Genomic DNA, 5,000 nt, shown 5'->3' with positions numbered 1-5,000 from the left:
ACCACATGCTATCCTGACAGACTGACAGCTGAAAATGCTAACAGCCCTTGCCTGTGGAAAAATAGTGGAGGAAATCAAATAGAACAAATACAAAATGCTTGGCACCCCCACCCTCAATTTGGGGTGTGCGTCTTCAATAAAAAAAATATTTTTAGGCCTCACTACAGCTTACGGCCATACTACCCTGAAAACGCCCGATCTGGGCAGGGTCCCCCAGCTATGGAAAACATCCTGCCTGGTCCCGGTGCCAAAGACCCCCCACCCGAAGGAGCTCAACAGCTTCAGACCGGTGGCGCTGACGTCTCACCTGATCAAGACCCTGGAGAGACTGGTCCTTGTCCACCTGCGCCCCCTGGTGAGCTCCTCAATGGACCCACTCCAGTTCGCATACCAGCCTGGCATCAGTGTGGATGATGCCATCATCTACCTCCTCCACACTTCACTCTCCCACCTGGAGAAGGCGGGGAGCACTGTGAGGATCATGTTCTTTGATTTCTCCAGTGCTTTCAACACCATCCAGCCCACCCTACTGGGAGACAAGCTGGAGCGGGCGGGGGTGGCGCACCACCTCACCACATGGATCCAGGACTACCTCACAAACCGGCCACAGTATGTGAGGACACAGGACTGTGTGTCTGACGTGCTCCTCTGCAGCACGGGGGCCCCACAGGGAACTGTTTTGGCTCCCTTCCTGTTCACCCTCTACACCTCGGACTTCAACTACAACACCCCTACCTGTCACCTGCAGAAGTTCTCTGACGACTCTGCGATTGTCGGCCTCATCACAGGCGGAGATGATCGGGAGTACAGAGAACTTACTCAGGGTTTTGTGGACTGGTGCCAGCAGAACCGCCTCCTGATCAATGCGGGGAAATCCAAAGAAATGGTGGTGGATTTCGGTAGGCGCCAGCACTCTTCACCTGCACCAGTGAACATCCAGGGAACAGATGTTGAGAGAGTCTCAACTTACAAGTACCTGGGTGTTCATCTGAACAATAAACTGGACTGGTGCGACAACACAGACGCCCTCTATAGGAAGAGTCAGAGCAGACTCTTCCTACTCAGGAGACTGAGGTCTTTTGGGGTTCAGGGGACACTCCTCAGGAACTTTTATGACTCGGTGGTTGCATCGGTCATCTTCCAGGGAGTGGTCACCTGGGCAGGCGGCGTCTCGGCCCGGGACAAGAAGCGGCTGGACAAACTGGTCAAGAGGGCCGGCTCTGTCCTGGGCTGCTCCCTGGACTCTGTGGACTCGGTGGGGGACAGGAGGATGTTGGCCAAGCTGTCATCAATGCTGGGCAACCCGGACCACCCCCTCCAGGGCACCCTAACAGCACTCCACAGCACCTTCAGTGACAGACTGTTACACCCTCGCTGTGCAAAGGAGAGATTCCGCCGTTCCTTCTTGCCTGCTGCTGTCAGACTCTTTAACAAGAACATTGTGTAGTCTCTACAAACTGGCGGTCATTAGTGCAATTGTGCAGTCCTGCACCTGAGCTCGTATCGTGCAATACCCAATATTCCCCACTACTGTAATACCGTGCAATACTCAACATTCCCCACTACTGTTAGTCTAGTTTTATTTTTATCCAATGCTGTTCCTTACATTTCACTACAGCACTGCAGCACTGTCACTTAGAGTATTTTTTTCCTCTGTACTATGTACAGGCCGAAATGAGTGTTCCTCATATTTTTTATGTAGATGTAGGTTGGTGTGTATACACATGTGTATATACACATGTTACTGCGTATATCTACATAGGTTTGATTCTAAATGTTTGCCGTCAATGTTATACATTAATGGCCACATTATGCCGCCGCCCCTGTGTGACCTATATCTTTGCTACTGTAACAATGAAAATTTCCCCACTGTGGGATCAATAAAGGCATTCTTATTCTTATTCTTATTCTTATTCTCATCTGATTTCGATAGCTTAGCAGGGTTGGGGCTGGTTAGTACTTGGATGGGAGACTGCCTGGGAACACCAGGTGCTGTCAGCTTTTGCAACTCAATCGCATAATCTGTCTTTCAGCTTCTGTAGCTGCTTACAGTTAACCAGGCTATCCTGACCCTGCGTAGCCTATAAAAAAATAATATTTAGGCCTCATTACAGCTTACGGCCATACTACCCTGAAAATGCCCGATCTCGTCTGATCACGGACGCTAAGCAGGGTCGGGCCTGGTTAGTATTTGGATGGGAGACCGCTTGGGAATACCAGGTGCTTAAAGCTCTTGCAACTCAATTGCAAAATCTGTCTTTCACAAAAGACTTCAACTTCTGGAGCATCTTGCTCGCAGTTAGCCACATGCTATCCTGACAGCTGAAATTTAGAACTGTCCCCTTACTTGTGGAAAAACTGAGGTTCAAAGCAAATACAAAAAATACGAACATCTTTTTCCCCCGAACTCACTCACAAAAGCATACTTTTACAACGGACGTCATGTACTGTAGCTGCTTGGTAGAAGCTAACCACATGCTATCCTGACAGACTGACAGCTGAAAATGCTAACAGCCCTTGCCTGTGGAAAAATAGTGGAGGAAATCAAATAGAACAAATACAAAATGGTTGGCCCCCCCACCCTCAATTTGGGGTGTGCGTCTTCAATAAAAAAAATATTTTTAGGCCTCACTACAGCTTACGGCCATACTACCCTGAAAATGCCCGATCTCGTCTGATCTCGGACGCTAAGCAGGGTCGGGCCTGGTTGGTACTTGGATGGGAGACCGCCTGGGAATACCAGGTGCTGTAAGCTTTTGCAACTCAATTGCAAAATCTGTCTTTCACAAAAGACTTCAACTTCTGGAGCTGCTTAACCACATGCTATCCTGACAGGCTGACAGCTGAAATTTAGAACTGTCCCCTTACTTGTGGAAAAACTGAGGTTCAAAGCAAATACAAAAAAATACCAACATCTTTTTCCCCCGAACTCACTCACAAATGCGTACTTTTACAACGGACGTCATGTACTGTAGCTGCTTGGTAGAAGCTAACCACATGCTATCCTGACAGACTGACAGCTGAAAATGCTAACAGCCCTTGCCTGTGGAAAAATAGTGGAGGAAATCAAATAGAACAAATACAAAATGCTTCGCCCCCCCCCTTGAATTGGGGTGTGCGTCTCCTATAAAAAAAATATTTTTAGGCCTCATTACAGCGTACAGCCATAGTACCCTGAAAACGCCCGATCTCGGTAGCTTAGCAGGATTGGGCCTCGTTAGTACTTGGATGGGAGTCTGCCTGGGAATACCAGGTGCTGTAAGCTTTTGCAACTCAATCGCAAAATCTGTCTTTCAGCTTCTGTAGCTGCTTGCTCACAGTTAACCAGGCTATCCTGACCCTGCGTAGCCTATAAAAAAATAATATCTAGGCCTCATTGCAGCTTACGGCCATACTACCCTGAAAACGCCCGATCTCGTCTGATCTCGGACGCTAAGCAGGGTCGGGCCTGGTTAGTACTTGGATGGGAGACCGCCTGGGAATACCAGGTGCTGTAAGCTTTTGCAACTTAATCGCAAAATCTGTCTTTCACAAAAGACTTCAACTTCTGGAGCTGCTTGCCCGAATTGGGGTGTGCGTCTCCTATAAAAAAAATATTTTTAGGCCTCATTACAGCTTACGGCCATACTACCCTGAAAACGCCCGATCTCATCCTATTTCGATAGCTTAGCTGGGTTGGGCCTGGTTAGTACTTGGATGGGAGAATGCCTGGGAATACCAGGTGCTGTAAGCTTTTGCAACTCAATCGCAAAATCTGTCTTTCAGCTTCTGTAGCAGCTTGCTCACGAGGCTATCCTGACCCTGCGTCGCCTATAAAAAAATAATATCTAGGCCTTGTTGCAGCTTACAGCCATACTACCCTGAAAACGCCCGATCTCGTCTGATCTCGGACGCTAAGCAGGGTCGGGCCTGGTTAGTACTTGGATGGGAGACCGCCTGGGAATACCAGGTGCTGTAAGCTTTTGCAACTCAATCGCAAAAGAATTCAACTTCTGGAGCTGCTTGCTCGCAGTTAACCACATGCTATCCTGATAGGCTGACAGCTAAAATTTAGAACTGTCCCCTTGTGGAAAAACTGAGGTTCAAAGCAAATACAAAAAATACGAACATCTTTTTCCCCCGAACTCACTCACAAAAGCAAACTTTTACAACGGACGTCAAGTACTGTAGCTGCTTGGAAGAAGCTAACCACATGCTATCCTGACAGACTGACAGCTGAAAATGCTAACAGCCCTTGCCTGTGGAAAAATAGTGGAGGAAATCAAATAGAACAAATACAAAATGCTTGGCACCCCCACCCTCAATTTGGGGTGTGCGTCTTCAATAAAAAAAATATTTTTAGGCCTCACTACAGCTTACGGCCATACTACCCTGAAAACGCCCGATCTGGGCAGGGTCCCCCAGCTATGGAAAACATCCTGCCTGGTCCCGGTGCCAAAGACCCCCCACCCGAAGGAGCTCAACAGCTTCAGACCGGTGGCGCTGACGTCTCACCTGATGAAGACCCTGGAGAGACTGGTCCTTGTCCACCTGCGCCCCCTGGTGAGCTCCTCAATGGACCCACTCCAGTTCGCATACCAGCCTGGCATCAGTGTGGATGATGCCATCATCTACCTCCTCCACACTTCACTCTCCCACCTGGAGAAGGCGGGGAGCACTGTGAGGATCATGTTCTTTGATTTCTCCAGTGCTTTCAACACCATCCAGCCCACCCTACTGGGAGACAAGCTGGAGCGGGCGGGGGTGGCGCACCACCTCACCACATGGATCCAGGACTACCTCACAAACCGGCCACAGTATGTGAGGACACAGGACTGTGTGTCTGACGTGCTCCTCTGCAGCACGGGGGCCCCACAGGGAACTGTCTTGGCTCCCTTCCTGTTCACCCTCTACACCTCGGACTTCAACTACAACACCCCTACCTGTCACCTGCAGAAGTTCTCTGACGACTCTGCGATTGTCGGCCTCATCACAGGCGGAGATGATCGGGAGTACAGAGA

At 49.4% G+C, this 5,000-nt stretch overlaps 3 non-coding genes and 2 pseudogenes across 3 annotated transcripts; all 5 read left to right on the top strand.

The window, feature by feature from the left end:
- The first annotated feature begins 2,113 nt into the window (after positions 1 to 2,113).
- Positions 2,114 to 2,232, top strand: LOC147129733 (5S ribosomal RNA; annotated as a pseudogene).
- Positions 2,233 to 2,636: 404 nt separating this feature from the next.
- LOC147129732 (5S ribosomal RNA) lies at positions 2,637 to 2,755 on the top strand. The gene has a single exon (XR_015083687.1). It is a non-coding gene; the product is annotated as a 5S ribosomal RNA (ribosomal RNA).
- Positions 2,756 to 3,381: 626 nt separating this feature from the next.
- On the top strand, positions 3,382 to 3,500 carry LOC147129731 (5S ribosomal RNA). The gene has a single exon (XR_015083710.1). It is a non-coding gene; the product is annotated as a 5S ribosomal RNA (ribosomal RNA).
- Positions 3,501 to 3,614: 114 nt separating this feature from the next.
- LOC147129730 (5S ribosomal RNA) lies at positions 3,615 to 3,733 on the top strand (annotated as a pseudogene).
- A 109-nt stretch (positions 3,734 to 3,842) lies between these two features.
- Positions 3,843 to 3,961, top strand: LOC147129729 (5S ribosomal RNA). Its single transcript, XR_015083010.1, has one exon. It is a non-coding gene; the product is annotated as a 5S ribosomal RNA (ribosomal RNA).
- The last annotated feature ends 1,039 nt before the right edge of the window (positions 3,962 to 5,000 follow it).

Source organism: Filicampus tigris, chromosome 19, assembly GCF_054856515.1.
Source record: "Filicampus tigris isolate MCC_2025a chromosome 19, RoL_Ftig_1.0, whole genome shotgun sequence".
In the NCBI taxonomy this organism is placed as follows: domain Eukaryota; kingdom Metazoa; phylum Chordata; class Actinopteri; order Syngnathiformes; family Syngnathidae; genus Filicampus; species Filicampus tigris.
The sequence above is the reverse complement of the archived record's forward strand: the minus strand, read 5'-3'. Positions and strand labels throughout refer to the sequence as shown.